This window comes from Leptinotarsa decemlineata, unplaced genomic scaffold (genome assembly GCF_025532065.1).
Source record: "Leptinotarsa decemlineata unplaced genomic scaffold, Ldec_3_MD MMD2_P_RNA_scaffold_6, whole genome shotgun sequence".
In the NCBI taxonomy this organism is placed as follows: Eukaryota; Metazoa; Arthropoda; class Insecta; order Coleoptera; family Chrysomelidae; genus Leptinotarsa; species Leptinotarsa decemlineata.
In genome coordinates this window covers 14,961,126-14,981,232 of record NW_027412533.1, presented here as the reverse complement: position 1 = coordinate 14,981,232, position 20,107 = coordinate 14,961,126, and positions in this window count along the sequence as shown.

Sequence of the window (20,107 nt, the reverse complement as noted above, 5' to 3'; positions counted from 1 at the left end):
GTCAACGCAGAGTATCGTCGATCCATCTTTCCTAGTCACCAACACAACAGGTAACGAAGATGGTCTGCTGGACTCTTCAATAATTTCTTTCATCAACATGTTCTCAACAATGGATGAAGTTTCCTCCTGCTTTGCGGTCCACCACGAATCCATAGAAGGGTGATGTCAAGTCCTGAAATGAATTCGTTGATGATGTTGGCCACTGATACTTCAGGTTCTATTTCACAATTTCCAAGCCTTAGTCTCACTCCAGCTTTTTCATAGACCGTCAGTCCATCTCCAGTAGCTGTTTCTAGAACGGGTACTAATGATAATTTCTGCAAATTGCTCGTTTTGGAAATGGCGGCTCTTATTACTGACCTCATTGCTCCAGTATCGACAATGTGAAGGCACTGGTGATTATTCAGAAATCCGTCGACAAATAAGCTGTTACTGTTGCGTCCTATCGTGGAAATCAAATACAACAGCCAATGTATTCCCCTAACACTGGCTGAATTTAATTTTTCCAACTCTGACGCTCTTGTTTGAGTTATCCCGAGTCAGTCTCTTCTTTCCACGGATCCTGAACGTGATCAATAGTTCCGAATTGAATGTTCTTCTCTGCCGCAGCTATAGCATTTGGGCCGTCTTCTTGCCCTGGATTTACTTCCATTTAATGAATGTTTCTGAACGAGTTCCACTAGGCCAACCATAATTCGATCTGTTCCTTCATCTTCCTTTTCGTTGATGGCCGTCACTAGAACTTTCCGTTGTTGTCGCGAAGCATTTTTGGACACTGATTCAGTGTGTGAAGTTATTGGGTGCTTTTGGATAGACGATTTTCACCACCCTTTTTTCAGCCCAAAAATCCTGCGGACTTTCGAATGGACCTTGAGTTCTCACTTCCAGTTGACTTGATGAAGGTGCTCACTACCATATACTTGACCTCCAAAGCTGATACCAGTGCTTGATAGTTCTTCCACCCATTACTTTGCGTACGACCTCAAATTGTTTGCGATAAATTAACCATAATATTTCGTAATCGGAGGTTGGAGTTTCAATGAAACTCCTGCTGTTTCTGATTTGCATTTTTCCAAGTCTCTTCAATTCCGGTGATCCTTTACGAAGTTCTCGGAGAATTACGAATTTTCTTTCAACCTTCTCAAGCTTCTTCATCGTACACTTTTTCAAATTTTTCCTTTGTTTCCTGAAATACTTTTTCGAATTATTTCGAATAAATTCCAATAATAAACTTCACTCACTTGGGAAGATTTTGATTCTTCAAATGAATCAAGGTACATTCAATTGTCTATTTTTTTATTGATTCTGCCGTTACTTGATGAACATTCATAGTAATTTCATAAACTACACCTCTATTTGATCTCCACAAATCTATTTTTTGTTTTTTCTGAATGTTTACCAACAAGTCTCTGTTTTTTTCTGTTTTTCCTGAATATTCAGTAGTAATTCACGGTTTTCATTTCGGCGTAATCGTTTTACCTCACTCCTTCGTTATTCATTCTTCTCCAGACCCGCTTGCAAAGCCTCAAACATTTTCTAAAGTTCTTTCATTCTGTTACCAGGTTACCTGTAATTCAATATTCGATAGAATTTTTTTAGGGTACCTGTGAAATAGTTAAATTTTCATTATTGAAAATATATTATACTCACAAGGATTTTACTTTGGGTGATTCAGACTCCATTGAGAACATTTTGTCAGATAAACCAAATACCATTATAATAATGTCTTAATGGTATATCTTATAGGAGAAAAAACATTTCGAATGGATTTTTATTACTTATTGGTTTGCAAATATGTAGACAATTGGTTGTATTAGACCTCTTCAACAACCCTTTCATTCCTTGACCATGAAGTTTCATACATAGTCGTGTATAGGTAAATATTCACTTCGAAATAATACAATATGACTAATTGAGCTTTGATAATTTTTTTCTAGCCAATAATACTTGATATTATACCTGCATTCAGATCATCTCGTTCCATAAGGCTATCAAGGCATTCTTGCAGTGAAGAATAGCAACTTTTTGACATGATTTTTTCATAGGTGTTCATAGAATTTGAAGAAAAGTCATTGATGATGGTCATCCTGATTTTTACCAATATCGCCACTTATGAGATAGTCGATACTTTGAGGTTCAATATTTATGTAAATACTCTCACTTTCTTTCACTTTGAAGGCGTTGCTGCTCCGCACTTGAGATGAAGGTCCTAAGTTGTTAGTTGAGTATTATCTATTTACTGTTTTGCAATATTTCGTTACATCAATATATTTTTCACTTCAACATATACCTCGCATTACGGCAAATGCTGTTATTTATGAAATCGTCAAACGAAGAAATCGTATGCAGCACTTACCCAATGAATTCGTGACAATACGCCACTGTACCCAGCAAACGCAACTTTAACTTACCATCCATAAAACGACGAATTAATCACAATTTCGTTCTGTGAGCAAGCCCGCTCAAGCATGCTTGATGAGCATTTGCTAACGTTTATATTTATTCTTGTAACTGACCCATTTTGGTTGTTACCTAATTATTGTACGGATTGATTGCTTCTTCGTTGAAATAGGCGATGTAGCATTGCAGCCGTTAATAATTCCAATTCGCACTTCTCCATCGTAAAACTTTTTCGATGTGTATACGCTAGGAAGAGTATTGCGGAAAATTAACGCAAGATTGGATCCGATTACATTATCGATGAGGAAAACAAAATATATTCATTATGGCAAATATCTAAATGAAGCCGCTATGAAGGAAAAGGTTATTTTCTTTTACTAATCAGATTGATTATTCTAATTCACTTGTTAATTCTAACAACCTTTTCTGTCAATGTCTATCAATGAGTTCTTTGAAACTCCTAAGACATTTGATTGCATGGAGAAACAACATCTGCCTTGATTTATCATGTGCAGACGTTGAATTTTGCCATTTGTTTGGTAAGATTATCTCTTGTACTGAGTAACCTTTCAATGAAAGTATTTTTTTATTATTATTATTCATCTTCAGATCACTTTCATAAGGAATATTCCATTAAGATCCACAAACAAATATTATACACGGTGTGTTTTATTTACATGCCCAAATTCAACGTATTCGAAAATTTTACGCCAAAGCCTAAAGAAAAGTACATATGAACATATGTCCTGGAGGTTTAACTTTTGGAGTACAGAATGTTATGAAAACCAATTATGGTGAATAATCTAGGTATCACCCTAGATATTTTTCTGATGTATAGAACGTGTTCTGTGCATCAAAATGTACTGTACAACATTTCAAAGAAGAAAGTAATACGCCACTGCTCAAGGAAAACATTGTTTCAATATTTCCATTATTTCCTGAGAAAATATGGTTTCTTGATTTCGTTTCGTTTGACATACAGTTTTCCTATTAAAAGTAATCATTCATTTGTATCTTCCTAAAAGCCCATTGAAGTATGTGACATTTTTATTATATTTTTTTGAGTAAACTAGCAGTTATTGAGTTATTCACGGTTCAATTTAATTTGTAAGAATCTTCAAACAAACTCACTCAATTCAATCTAATGAATGTTGAAAATTATCCACCAATCACTTCTTTATTATAATGAAGTCTGTTTACAAATTAATTTCTTATATCATAGTAGATTTCTGGGATAACTCTGCTGAACACATTTTTTATTCTATCGAGAATGGAATGCCGCTGGGTGAAGACGAACTGTTAATATTACACATATCAAAAGACATCATATCAGGTGATATAGCGAGCCATTTTAAGGAACCATTGTTTCAAGGACAAAACGCAAGTACTACAGGAAAATCCTTAAGGCATTCTTAGAGCGGTGCCTGTGCGAAAGTAGTGATTCACATTGGATTTGAATCGCTGGAGATCAAATCTAATTGGAAAAACGTTCTCAGGAAGTTCATTCCATATAAACGCCGTTCTCCAAATGGAAGACTTCTTAAACAGGGAAGTTCGAGGTGTACTGAGTTGAACCTCAAAATAATGAGCAGCCACAGTCCGACGCATATTTCTGATATGTACCCTTGGTGAAATCAAATGTGCCAATATCTCCCGTCAAAGTATCTATAGAAGAGAGACAAATCTCCAACATTTCTTCGATGTTCCAGACTATCAAGGTTGCAAGTGATGTTCGTGTCTCCAATCAGGCTGATGGCTCTTTTCTGGATAGAATCAAGCTTCTTCAGGGTTTGTTTGGGGGCGGAGCTCCATACATGAGAACAACAATCCAAAGAAGGTCTGATCCGAGCTTTATAAAGCATCAAAAGTTGCTTTTGAGAAGCAGCCTTTGCAATTCCAGCTACATGATTGTGCATGTAGCATGTCCATTTTAACCCCCAACAAACTTATCGAAGCAGAAAGCTGAAATGTCTGACCTAACATTTTTATATCCGGTTCATAGACATTTATCTCTTTGAAGAAAACAGATGCCTGGGTTTTTGTGGCATTGAATTGAACTTGGTTACTTTCACCCCAATTCGAAATTACTTCTAAATCCTCATATTCAACTTTCTGCTGTTGGTGAAGATGTGCATTCGCAGTCGATGTTCTGGAATCCAAATGTAACGACGAGACAGTATATTGTATGTAAACATTTTTTCAGGAAGCTGAAGAGCCATACACAAAAATGATCTGACAAGCCATAGCATCGAAGTTTGGCCAGCAATCCCTCATGCCACACAGGGTCAAAGGCCTTAGAAATATCAAGCGCAACAGTTCTTGAGTTTTTGATATCTATAGTTATTTGGAAGAGTTTTCTTGCCTTTTTTGGAAATAGGCTGAACACTTTTTTGGGAAAGGAAAAACTCCTATCTTGTAAGACAGGTTGAAAAGTCTGGAAAATATTGGTGCGAGTTCATTTGCGCACTTTTCAATTACGATGACGGGCACTTCATCAAGATGAGACGTCTTGTCGACATTGAGCTGTTTCAAAATTCGCCTGACTAGACTGGGATGGGACGCAAATTATTCAGCTAGTAGATTTGCTTTTTCTATGGCTGTTGTTGTGATTGAACCATCCTCTTGTGTTAGTGATGGAATTGTGGATTTTGTAGAGTTTTGATTAACAGCCTTAGCTACCGACCAGAAGAATCTAGAAGAATCTAAGTTTACAGCTGTTGCGAGCATTAACAAACCTAGTTCGGTTTTCGGCACTGGGAGTTTTGCGCCACTACCAGTAGGCGAGATTTTTGGAGGCGACGACAGCTTGCTCGCAATTTCTGTTGAACCATGGTTTGCCGTTAGAAGGTAGTTTTCTCAAAAAAATATATGCATTCATGGATTCATATGTTCCTTTTCAATGTCCACATGTCCACATGTCCACATGTCCACAGAAACCATCTTGCAGGAGCATAGCGTCAACCAACAACTTATTTGTATTTATATGAACTATTTTATCAATCATAGGTCATCTGGAGACTGGTAACCGATAAAATAGTTGAATATCAGTGGTGGTAGTGAACAGTCGATATTAAATGCTGATGTGATTATTCTGTTGATATTTTGAATATCAGTGTAATATTTACTCGGAATGTATAATTGGTAATCAGTAGGGTACCACAAGCCTGATAGGATTTTGTAGTATATCTAGATAACTTCAATGAAATGAATGAAAAAACTTTCAAATAGCTATTTTATTCTTATTTTTACGACCGGTTTTGAGTTTTATCCGATTATGAAGTATACAAATTGATTTATATATTTGGAAGCAGGATGGGGAGGTAATTGAATGAACGGGGGTACCAACTGTAAAAAACAACACTGGAGATAATATAAATTACTAGGGTGTCAAACTTATAAATTCAAGTGTTGAGACCTACATAAATCGAGTTGCTACTTTAGGGTTATATATTTCGGGTTTTTTATTGTTTTATATAATCCATGAATGGCTTCCAAAAAATTCATTTTCTCCCCTTAATAACATGTGTGTAGGATTATGAGATTATTCTTACTTATCTTGTGTTTTGGTTTTTGCAGATGTTCATACATTGTTGACAGGGCCGTGGCGAAAAGAAAAACCAGGGGCGAGGGAATCAAAATTTTCCCAACCTCACCAGCAAAATTTTCCAACTTTCGAAGAAATGAAAGCCGAGGGATTAGTTACTACTATAATATATTAATTTTCTTACTCAGCTATCCGAAGATTGGCTGAATGCTTATGCCCTTTAGGGTATGCATAAACAAAAATAAATTTTGGTGATCATGAAAATAATAATGGGAATTATTCTACTTTGGACCAAGGTCCTTGGTCTTCCACCATATCCACCATGTATAGGAATATTCAATACAAATGAAAGGAAACAAAATTCAAATAATATTGTGCTTATTGTTTTCTACTATTATTTTTTTTTATCTTCACGGTCCGAAATTTCCCAACTTTTCCAAGTCGGAAAAACAGCGAAAAGTTGGGAATTTCGTAAAATTGTCACTTAAAAATTTGTGGACTGTTCAAGACTGTTTTCTTACTTGGGAGAAATTAAACTTCTTTGAAGATTTTAAACAACTCAGAATTCTCTTCAAGTTATGCATGTTGGGAAATCCCAACCTTCTCCTGGTTCTTTCCATTTTCTTATTACCTCTCCTTTTTTTTTCTCTCATTTTTATTTTTCTAATTTTTAATAATTTTACTACTATTATTTTTTCTATCTTCATGGCCCAAAATTTCTCAACTTTTTCCCAAGTCGAAAAAGCAGGTAGGGGAGGCTCCCCCCATCCCCACCCATGGCGACGGCCCTTATTGTTGATTTTTTGTCCAAACAGACGTGTTCACGGAGCCCTACGTCGAAATTTCTACCAGTTTGGCTATATATACTGCAGACAGAGCATTCCCCACACTCTATTTTATATATACATGATTTTTTAATTCTATCTCGTTCGAGTTTTGCATTGAACAGAATTCTGCTTAAATCATTACTTTCGATAGCTTTTGTTATTTTGTATTCAGAAAAGTGATTTTGAATATTTTCTGAAAGTTCACCTACTATATTCACCTACATACATTGTGCTCCCTGATATTTCGGTATAGTTTACTTATACGCATTTTATGAGTTTTTTCTGATATTATCTCTCCTATTAGATAAAGAAACTGGTAACTGATTGTTAACCACAATTTGTTTGATTATTTTTAGTTAATCCTGTTCTTTTCAGGGATTGTGAAAGCTCAGTGTATCACTGACCTGAAGGCGGACAACCCTTCCTTACATTATAATATTGTTATACATAAAATTTAAGTAATAACCAAATCTTGTCTCAAGTTATACAAAGTCAATATTGAATAGTTCAACTTAGATTAGTTTAAGTTATCACTCCTGTCAGGCGCCCGAGACGCATACGTTTTTTATATATTTTTTTTGTGTGTTGTAATTCCCATTTCTTCTCCTGAGCCTCCTAAGAGGTTCAGAAAATCTGAAATGAAAAAACCAGATGTCACTTGCACCGGCAGCTTAACAGTCTGGTGAGCAATAGTTTGGGAAAGTATTCTGCTGAGTAGCAAATAGGCGCCACCCTAATTCAACCTGCAATATATAAGGTTGGAAAAAATAGATCCTGTAGACTCATTTGAATTTCAATAAATGTTGTTCAATCACGATGTCTCTCTGGAAGGGCTGAGTGATTGCTTTCTTAAACGCTTATAAATAACATTATGACAAATCGACTGCCAAATGCTTTTAAATATATGAGATTTGTTCCGAAATATAATATCATCACCCCATTGTAGGCCTACAGCGAAACTCACACTATTTTCAATGAACGATAAAACATTGGAAAAAAATCAACAACTATTAACCTTGGATATAAAGAAAAAAGCAAAAATTATACCAAATAAATCAACTCATCTACAAACTGAATCATCGCTCGTATGTCCAAAATATCAATATCAATATGCATTTTTGAAAAGTTGATGTAACTTTTTTCTGTCAAAAATTTCTTGTATCTATGAAAACATTTCCAAAGCACTTTTTTTGGGTAGAATTCAATGGTATGAAAAATGAGATATCAATAATTATTGATGGAGAACTATTTTTTTAATGAGCATATTTTAATGGAGCTCAAAATTACCTTTATAAAAATGTTTTGCTAGAGTCATCTTTGAAATTCAGAGCTTCCAAGTTTTTCATGTAGAGTTTGAAATGCACATCTTGATGATGAACCGTATATGCAATATATGCAATATTGGTAGCTGTCAAATTTTGATATATGCAATATTGGTAGCTGTCAAATTTTGATTTAAACAGTAAAAACGCTCTACAATTAGTGGTTTCTGTTCAAATTTGAAAAACATTCGCAATGAAGTACGGGAATTATGAAAAATGGGATACGATAGTCTGTTTTATACAAACCGTTGAGGATGCAGAAGCAGCAAGCAATTTATATCACGTATCACCTTTAGAGACATTTTCGCAAGATTGCAACACAAACTGATTGATGGTGGACAATTTGAAAAGAACAGGCCAAAATTATATGAATCAAATATGGATAGGGAGTTGGAAAAAATAGTCGTTTTAGGAGCTATTGAAAATAATCCCAGAACATCATCGCGAAATCTGAAAATATCAAAAAGCCTACCATGAACTGACGAACTGACTTCAGAAGTATATTGAAAAAACAAAAATTCAAATTTGTAACCAAATGCGTAATTTTTCATTAGATTGCATTCGAAAAGACGAATTCAACTGTTACAATTCTTATACTTATGCACAACAAAATCCTCATTCTATTGTAGAGCAGAGAAGTCAAGGAAGATTTGGATTTAGTGTATGAGCAGGTGTTTTCAGGGGTAAAATTATCGGCCCGTTCATTTATAATGGCACTCTCATATCTCAGAGGTATTTTGAAATTGTAAGGCAAAATATTGAACTCCTTTTTGATGAAATACTACTAATGGAGCTTAAAAAAATATATTTTTAGCAAGACGGGGTTTTGCCTCACAATACTGCAATTATCATCATTTTTTTGGACTGCTTTAGATAATAATTGGATAGGCAACCAAGGACCCAACCGTTGGAACGCCAACGCCACCTGACCTAACTCCTTTGGACTCTTACCCCTGGGGAAGGTTGAAATATCTCATTTTCGATTTGCCGACCAATTCTAGGTATGAATGAGAAGGAAGCGGCAGTGATGCAAAGTTTTGCTTCTGTCATTTTTATTGAAGTAATTAATTCAGCAAAAAACGTTCAGAACAGGTATTGCCTGTGTGTTAGAGGAGCCGGTAGACATTTCTAACACCTCCTCTGGAGAAATATATTTCATTATTTGTTATTTATCATTATTATCATTATTATTGATGAAGTTTAATTTATTAGTAGTAAATAAAGTATAAATTGTTATCAATTTTATTGAAACTTCGCCTTTTAATTACTGCTGTGAAAAGCTTTCTCAACGTTTGATAGCTACTACCGAGAAATTTGTTACTGTTTTATCGCATTGTCGTTCAAAGCCTACTTGATCAAAGTGTGCGTTTTAAAGTGTACATGAAAAAACCCGAAAGCTCTGTATTTCAAAGATGACTCTAGCAAAACATCAAGTGTGCTACATTTTTGGAAAGGTAATTTTAAGTAGTATTGGAATATGCAGGAATATACAGGGTGTCTTATTGAAAAATAGTTTTCCATCAATAACTATTGAATTCTATGTAGAAAAGTGCTCCGGAAATGTTTTCATAGAAACAAAAAAAAATTGGCAGGAAAGAACTCACAGCAACTTTTCGATAATTGAAAAAAATCTATCTAGTTTGAAAACAGGAGTTTCCTTTTCAAAGTGTCCAATTTGGCCCACTCTTTACAATGATAACCAAATTATGAATAATCATAGTTTCTATTTTCAGGTAACAACAGTATTATTTTGGTGTGTCAAAACATGTTTACTATCATTAATAATGAACATTGTTGCAGGAAGTTCACTCAGATCAGTTTCTACTTTAACCCCAATCAGATATTAGTTGTGGTTAATTTGATGGTAACGAAAATAGTATAGTAATATTTTCACGTTACAGCGTTTGTGTGCGTTAATCTCTAATATGGCTTAACCTACTTGGGTACGATTTTCACAAATGTATTGTGTTAAACTTTATTCAACATAGATCAGTTTCTACTTTAACCCCAATCAGATATTAGTTGTGGTTAATTTGATGGTAACGAAAATAGTAATATTTTCACGTTTCAGTGTTTGTGTGCGTTAATCTCTAATATGGCTTAACCTACTTGGGTACGATTTTCACAAATGTATTGTGTTAAACTTTATTTAACATGGTATGAATCACACGTTGACAGGTGAGACTGTGTTAATCTTTAGCTCGCACAAGTTTCGACTTTCGACGATTGTCGTCAGTAGGGACAGACAGCAAGACAGATTTCAATTGGTACAAAAATAAAATAATGGTATCAATAGAAATAATTACGTTAAAAAAAACATGAAAATACTGTTTGGCTGATTTGGCTGAAACTTTGGTTGTCTATATTTATTGTTTGTGAATTGATTTCCACGAAGTCACAAGCAACAGCTAGTTTGAATTAATTTTATTGAAACTCAAACAACGTTTTGTTTTGTTGAACAAGTACACAACATTCGTATTTTTGATATTGACACATGCTCACATCTCCCTTGAAATGAGATTTGTCAGCACATATCCAATTTTGGCAGGTACCTAGGGAGACGAAGCTCAGCGTGACCTATTTCGACCTGAGTTTTATGGCTTAAAGACGTTATCCTTGGAAAATTTTTCTAATCTCTTCCATATAATTTTTTTTTGAAAATTGCGTTATGTAGCGTTCCCGTGTATGAGAATTTATGATTTGATGATGTCAGAAATGTTAGATTCAGATGTTTTCCATCCTACTTCTGAAATATTCTTCCTTGATTGTCGAACTGCATCCGATTGTAATCCCTTTATATACTTCTTATTTCACAGATATCATCTCTGTTTCGAAAAGTCACGCGTTCAAAATATGATCCGGCTTGTGATCCGGCTCGCAAAAGTTAACTTCCGGTCTAACTCATCATGAACACGTGCCGCCCTCTCACATTTCCGCTGTGCCATCGTACGATTCATGCTATTGTTGCAGGAATCCCAAGCACAGCTTTTGAAGTATTCCAGATATATTTTTATAGATTTTGCGAATTGTGGGAATATGGATAAAAATAGTTGAAAAAATACTATAATAATAATGGCAGTAATTAATAAGTTGTATTAATAATATTTCAGGAAAACAGACCATTTTTGTTCGGAAAATATTTTGATCTCACGCAGTAACTTATTGGAGCAAACTAGAAGTTTGCCCTTTCTACACCTGAGTACAGTCCTGCAATACTAATTTTAATTTTTTCAGATTGTGGAAGGTGAGTAGGGCAATAAAAATAAATATGAGTATGAGTAAGAGCCAAATATCAAAACCCCTCTTGGTAAGGGTTGTTCCTATCATCACAAGCAACTTTCTCAGAAAAAAACAGAATACATTTATAATAGGAGAACATAAAATTCGTAAATTGTTCATGTCAGTTTAGAGAAAAGCTATTTGATGTAAAAGGAGCTGAAAATCTTGCTCTTCCTTTAACAAATTTGAAATATGACAGGATTCCAGCTTCCTTGACTGTAACAACTCCTGAAAGTTGAGGTCCTGAAAGTTAGTAGTCTTTATTGCCTGTTGTCGTGACAAAACAAGAAATACTTCCTCTAATCGTGTCTCGACTAGTCGGGAGAAAAAAATCAGTTGTCTTTTCTTGACTCTTCTCGACTTCTCTTGACAAGAAAACGCCCTTGGCATTCAGAATTTGCAGTAACCGGTAAGCGTAGCGTGTTTTGAAAGATTGTCATTTCAAAGCATTTTTACTTTGCTGCGTTTACAACAATAAAGGTAGTTTGGTATATCTCTGAAAATACTATACTATAACGTTGCATCAGATTCGTTCGATTAGCAATAACATCAATGGATGTCGCTTTTTCAACATATTTTCCAATTTACAGGGTACCCAGTAGAAGCGAGCGGATTGAAGTTATGTATTATTTAGAAATAATTTATATTCATTTCCATATTCGAATTTCCTTAGAATCCGAATATGGAAATCCCCGTGTTAGGAATCACACGTAAGATTAACAGGTAAGACCTCGTTAATCCTTAGCTCGCACAAGTTTCGACCTCTGAGGATTGTCGTTCGTAGGGTGCGACATCTGGTTGAAGGAACAAATTTTGAAACAAATTTTTTTTTGGTGAATAACTTCTGAAAAATATAGGTTATATAAGTAGGTATATACGGAGTGAAGTTTCTGTAACATTCAGGAACTGATGTGAGTTGAATGAGTGATATTCCAGGATGCCAACCAGAATTACTGAAAATCAATTTCGAAAAACCTCCAGAAGTCAAAGTTTCTCATTATTTTATCGCAATCTGCATTGAAAATGGTGGTGATTTTAATTTACATTTTCTATGCTTACCCAGGATAATTTTTGTTTAAATAAGTTTTTTGTTTCTATTCCACGGCGTGGAGGAATTTTTTTCAGAAAGTCGCGAAAACAAATTCAAGTTGTGTCTGTCCTTGAGCCATCACTGCTGATAATTTAAAGAACTCAAGTTTCTGATAACATCGACAGAAATCTGCATGAAAATTTAAACTCTACCATTTCCGATAAAAAAACTGCAAGAGAGTCCACCCCAATAAGAACGCAAAGCGACCCTTTGGAAGGGTCTGTCACGATATCCTGCAGTTCCGGATTATACTTTAATTGATTCGGGCACGCAGACTGAAACCGCTCGCGCGTTAAGGCTCTATCATTGTACTTCGATATCCCTAATCATTATCTCTCTCCATGCACTCTTTAATTGTACGTCTTTTATTCGCTTATACGTGGCGAATGCGAAGTACTTTTTATTGTGATATAATTGACAGTGACACAATAAATTGCAGGAATTGCGGTAAAAGGACAAACACGTGTTTTTAGCTGTCAAGAGTCAGGAATGATCACTTCGCATTCGAGGGAGATGTTTGAATGAAGATTATTCAATGCCAAAGTACAGCTATGTTATGGCTGCAGTTTGCAAAGACAACGGTCTATTTTTCAAACTGACATGATTCTTTTTTCCACGAGGGATAGGAAAACTAGTATTCTAGTCAAGCAGGATGAATCAATCGAAGTAATGAGGTCCAATTCTTGGGAATTCATCTGGACCAACAACTAAATTGTAGCCCTCGACTCCTTCTGTAACAGAATCGTGAAACATTGTTTTGTAATATGGAAACTCAGAGATTTCGTATCACTCCACATTCTGAAAATGTATTACTCCGTTCACATTCATTCAATTTTGAACCACTCCTTCAAGCATGCCAGCTTTCCGTGTAGAGGGTTATTGTCATATCTTGGAATTCCCACTATTATTTTTTAATATACCCGGAATTGCATCTTTCACATCAAATCCAATTTTTCATTGTTTCTGAGTAGAAAAGGGATTTTCTTGAATAGTATAATTACAATTTTCGTCACAATCCTAACCACAGAATTCCTACACAATCGTCACACAAAGTTCAAAAAGGGCCTTCAATAAGTTCTAATGAACTTCATGAGGAACATATCTATTTATTAATATTATTGTGATGCTTTTATTGTTGAAATTTTATAATTTTCAACTTTATCTGGTTGTTTCCTCAAATTGTAGATTGTTTTCTTAAATTACAGTTTTATGTGACAACATCAATATCTTGTATTATTATTTAGCTTTTGTTGCCTAGCAGGGAAATTTCTAAATACTGTTGGTTATATAAAACAGCAATTCGAGATATTGTAACCTCTCGTTACTATTAGAAAACAACTAGGTGCCAGTCCATTCAACCTACTGTGTAGATATATCCGAGACTGGCTTGAATATTTGAAGTTCATTTCTTTAGAATTGTTTACTGCCAGTCTTCAAGAATAGCCCACTGACTAATATGAAGGTTTTTTCTTCCTTATTCAGAGGAATCATGCAAATTTCGGATATGCATTTGGTTAGTACCTCGTCCGCTAGATGGAATGACATTTTTGTTGTTCGCTCCAACTGAGACGAGGAATGAAATACTCTGAAAGAATTTCGATTTTCAATTATGGAATATCATTGCCTTTAGGTCGATGATGGTCACTATCTTGCACTGACGAGCGGCTAAGGAGCCCGAAACCGGTCTGCAAGTGTGCTCGTTCCAAAATTGAAGGTCGACTCTTTCAGTTGTATTGCCAATTGCATATGCAGAAAATTTTCTGTGAAGATTCCTCCACTGACGCCTCTCGTTACTAGATACTTCCAATTTAGAATATCGTCCTCTGAAAATTTCCCACAAAAGCAAAGCCAAAACTTTTTTCTCAAAAACTGATCTCTGAATAAAATATACTCCTTTCAATTCAATCATCATTATATTATTGGATATTAGTCGACATAATTGTCATCTGAAAACATGAAACTTCGAAATTTGAACTTGTGAAATTTAGTGATTCGTATCCGTATCCGTAAGTTCGCACTGAACACAGCTGTGACGAGACTTGGGGGCAAGGGGGATTACGACCTCGTCCTCGAGTCATGCAAGTACAGTTCCAAGTGATTCTTTCTTGAAAATGGCTCCAAAGTAGGAGCCGAAATGTTGAAAAGATGAAAATTACAGACGCGGTTCAACCCGGACAACAGTATATCATACAAAAAGGGAAAAATATTTATCAAAATTATAAGCTAATATTGATAGTCATAATCGGTAAAAATATTTGAAATCCTACTCAAGATAAGTAAACTAATTCAAAACTGTGTGAAAACAACAATAATTGGCGCTCCGGGGCGACTTCATTGATTCCAGTGGCGCATTTGCTTTTTCAGGTGTATATTTCAGGTATATATATATATATATATATATATATATATATATATATATATATATATATATATATAAGAGCTACGGGTAGACAGCTGTTTCAGCCTATTGGGCATCGTCAGTACCGGGCAGGTGGTCCTCGATTCAAAATGAGAAAAACCAAGGAAGTACTTGATAAAAATAGCTGCGTAAACGCAAGCGAAACATAAGTGGAACCACCCTTTGGTGTGACACCCAAGTCAACTTGCCAAGTGTTTATGTCAGTGTTGGCTCAGCAAGGAAGCCCGGAAGAAAGAACGGAAAATCATGTACCAAATAGCGAACGAAAAAGGATACACCCAAAAGAAAATAGATAAATTAGAAAACAGAATCAAACAAAAAATACAAAACAAGGATCAAGCCAACCCAACAGACAAAATAACACAACGATAGACAGCATTTACGTACGTAGGACACCAAACCAAAAAACTAACAAACATCTTCAAGCCATTGAACATCAACATCACATACAAGCCAAACACGAAAATAACACAAAAAATAAACAGCTATGAAAAAGAAAAATACAAAAACCAAAACGGGATATACAGTATACAATGCTATGACTGCAACAAATTCTATATCGGCCAAACCAAGAAAAAACTGATCCAAAGGTACGATGAACACAAAAAGACATTCATAAACCAATAGTATATAAATCAAACCTCGCAACACACGCCATAGAAAACAAACATAACTTTTCCCCACCAGAGAACATAAAACTCATAAAACAAGTCAATAAGGGAAACCGCATGGACATTTGGGAAAACTCAGACATTCATAAATTTGAGTCGAAAATCACTTATCGAGACACAAGTACAAATCAAAACACAACAAGACCTTACATTCAATATATTAAACAAATCAATATACACTCCTAGAAACAATAAACCTAGAGATGTTTCATCACACAGAATAGTACCTGATGTAATCCAAATACAGGCAAATTTACCTAAAGCAACAGAAGTATCTGTATTGAGGCGTTCGGACCGTATAAAAGGACACACACTGGATGACACGTTCAGATAGAATAGTGCCTATAGGATGACAACACGACCAGCTGACGAAAGCGCTCGCAGATAATCAAATAGAAGTTATAGAGCTTCAAATCCTGGTGATATTTTGACCCCATCTATACATTCCCGAGAGGAAAAGAGGAAGTCCAGGGACACCCTGTATATATATATACATATATATATATATATATATATATATATATATATATATATATATATATATATATTTCAATATTAAATTTTACAAAAATAATTTGAAGCTTTATATCTTCTATTAATTATCTGCGAGCGCCTTCGACAGTAGATAGTAATGTCATCTTCTAGGCACTCCTCAAGTTTGAGGACACCGCGGACAACCTTGGTCATTTGTCTAGCCGAAATTTCAGCTTAATTGTGGCAACCTACCACGACCTTAACTCGAGAGTAGAAAGGGCATCATTCCACCAATGACTCCAACAATCAGAACAATTATTTGAACTGGAGTTGAGAGAACAAATTTAGATATTTCATCTGTTTTCTTATTCGAAGAACTCTTTAGTGTGGTATTTTCACAGTTTTACAAATATGCAATACGCGTTTCGCTAGACAAAAGCTTCTTCAAGTCTATTTATATGCGCATATACACGTCTATTCACGCCTGGAGAAATGATTGCATAACGAAATCCTTGTAGCGTTTTTAGGAAACAGTTCGGTGCAAATCTCACAATGAAGAGTTTGTTAAATACGTTATGGATTTTCATCAAGTATCGGCCGATTTCATCAAACATCATCCATTTTCTTTCTTTTTCCGAACGAAACTCGCCTATTCTAAGCTGAAAACTCCACGACGAGTTTTATCTCACTTTAGTGATCAACCTGAGGGAGGCTAATAAAGAGTTTCAATAAATTCTTATTGAATGGTGTGATCTGAATAAAAAATACTTTGAATTTTATAAAACAAAGTAACATCTACCAAAAAATATAACTGAGAATTGACGTTCCCAGCTGAGAAGTAGCAGCTAATGACTCTAGCAGTCGATTCAATATCATTCGTTTCGTAAGGCAGCACCGGTGTTTCGTCAAAACCTTAGGCGCGGTTCCCACTAGAGCGATACGCAAACAGGTGAGTCGATAAGCAATCCGTTCCTGATTTGACACCGATCACTCATAATCGGGCATATGATATAATGAAAGCAACTATTCTAGTGCACATTGGAGCGATCGCAATACTACACCGATAATTATCGGAGTCGCGTCGATGAAGGGGACACAGCTGCCGGGTTGCTTGAGCGAAAGAAAGGCGCAATATCGTTCGAAACGTTCATGTCAGATTATTACCTGGATGTAGTCCTTGAACCAAATGTATTTTGTATGAATGACATTTGTTTTTTTTTTGACAAAATACGTTGTATTGACGATTTCAAAATGTTACGATGCATTGCTACTTATCAGGTGGAACTATATGGTTCCAACACCATTTGACCTTGCAGTGCTAGGTCAACGTTCATTAAAACATCCATTTCGTGCCAAAGATTTGGCTAAGCCAGCGAATGTTTTGTCTGACGGTAATTTTCTGTCAGGATACCGATTAGCGTATATTCTCACTGCTTCCTTTGAATCCCTTCTTGCTTCGCCATAAATACATATCATATCCAACTCTTCTGCATTTGAAAATTGAATAATTTTTCAATTTCACGAAAAACCAACACAAAATTGAACACACTTTCGTCAAATCTGACAGGTCTTCTGATCTGTTTAAAAAAAAATCTGTTTAAAATCTGTTTTTCCGTTAACCAGCTGTCGCACCCCTACGAACGACAACCCTCAGAAGTCGAAACTTGTGCGAGCTAAGGATTAACGAGGTCTTACCTTTTAACGTGTGATTCCTAACACGGGTTGGACGGTAGCAAGTGAAGATCGATCGTTCAGACTAGGGCTTGAACCACCGACCAACACGGCAGTCAATTCGAGTGAGTGAACAAAGCACCCACGCCGAACCGCTTGGCTACCGACTGACCGACTGATAGATCGATAAATACATTATTGCATTTATTTTGACTAATGGTCCTCCTTATAATACGCAATTAAATCGCCTTTTTTATCAGTATTGAAGGGAAAACTAAGAGTGTGTTATATAGCTGAATTCAAAAGTCAATGCGAAATTCAAAAACCAAATGAATATACTGGGTTACCATTTAAAGAAATTGGCGTCGGTGTCTCGACGCCCTAAGAGATGCCGCCTAGTGCTGGATCTCTACGTAAATAAGAGGACCAAAATCATCTGCTTTCACGAAATATGGACATTCTTTTTAATTTTTTAGATATTTGCCCGCGGAGTTTTATATGGGTCACCCTGTATATTTTTCAAATGTGTATGCATGAATAGAATAGAACGATATTAGTTATTGTCTAGAAGTTTTGGTTCCTTGGTAAAATTATTGACCCATCCATTTCGAAGCCTCAAGTTGATGTTCCTAACGCGTTGCTCAACATTCTTTGCGTTAACATTCCAAGTAGGTATGAACAAATATTCGCTATGAGAAATAACTCTTCGTTGATGCTACAAGAATGTTTCCAGTTTTCGGCTTGACTAAACGATAATAAACGTTCCTCTTTTCTCTAATTATTTCCAGCCATTCCGAAGCCGGTAATATTTCTTCGGACAGACAACAAAAGAAACACATAACCCATCCCGAATTCACAAAGCCCGAATAAGATTTATCGGACTATAAATCTGTCCATCGTCTCTGGCTAAGCATCCAATATATCGTCGCAGTTACGTGAGAGATCCATGCGAGATCCAGCATAGACAGTTTATCCTGAGCCGTCCTGAGATTGTCCGGCTCTCGTCCAGATTAGGCCTGAATTGACCGGTTAGAGTCGTTCCTCATTCACACTCGGATGGACTGATCGTCCAATGTCACACTTATGGATATCGTGAGCTGATATAACAACTGAAACAGTGGTGGCCGTATACACACATTATGAAACTGAGAGTGATTAAGATTTTGTCAATTAATTATTAAAAAACAAAATCTTTTTGAATTTCATATTGAAAATTCGTTTCTTCCTTTGTGTGTTGATGAAAACTATAATATTTTTTGTAGTCTTTTGTATTCAGTTAACGAATTTTTCAAAATCGTTAACTGAATACAGTTAACGAGAATCCGGAATGGTTCCTGAAACAAAAGCTGTATCACCTTCTTGAATTTCAATATTGTGGCGTTGAAATGAAGAAGATAAAATGATTACGTTATTCTTCTATACATATCTCTAATAAACATCAAGTGGACTTTGTCATCTCTCAGGAGAAGACTGAGACTTAGTCATTTCCTGATGAAACTAACTTATTAAGCGAAACGTGGGTCGAGAGGCAAAAGTAACTTCTGTTGAGGAGAATCGGTTTTTATCGACCTACAATCTGAAAAATATAAAAGTTGTAATGAAGAACTTCATACACGTGTAGAAGGGGCAAACTTTTTTGATCACTCCGATAAGTTATTCCGATAAGTAGTTTTCATAAAGAAAAATGTTCTATTCATCAGTAACTTGTCGTATCTAAAAATTTTGCCTTGTAATGTACTGTTTGGAACCTGTGGTGTAGTAATGAATATTACCTGAGTTTTATCACCAATCCGTTATTTTCAACACCTCGACAGGTGTTTCAATCACCAAGTGATCATCCTCAAGAGGAAGATTAAACTAAATATACATACAATGTTGTCCTTATTTATATCAGAGATACCTCTACAAAGTACCTGCATCTTAACTGTCTTAAAATTAGTTTTACAATGTTGCCTTATCTACTAGTCAGGTGAATCTCATAACTAAAAATATTATTTCAATGAGCTTCATAGTAAACTATTAGATATTGGTCCACCATCGTTATTATGTTCACGTATTTCTGAACTATCATAGGCATCTAAATGCCTATTATTGTTAACTTGTCTAACTAATCTTAATGAACTAAAGTATATGGAATGCTTTTGTTGCAAAAGATGATGGGCGACTGCTGATTTTTTTGGTCTTCCATATATTTTAGGTGTGCTAAGTGTTCCTCATATTTTATTTTGAGATCTTTCAGTCTTTCATACTTTTTTGTACCACAGTCCCTACTCTCGACTTTATCCTTTGAATTTCCTAAAAGGCTCTTAGTGTATAACTTATTTTAAATACCACCTTTATTCTTAGTTCCTTGAAAATCTTGTCAAAGTTGGTGGTATGGAACTGAGATATAAGTATTCATTTTCGTTTT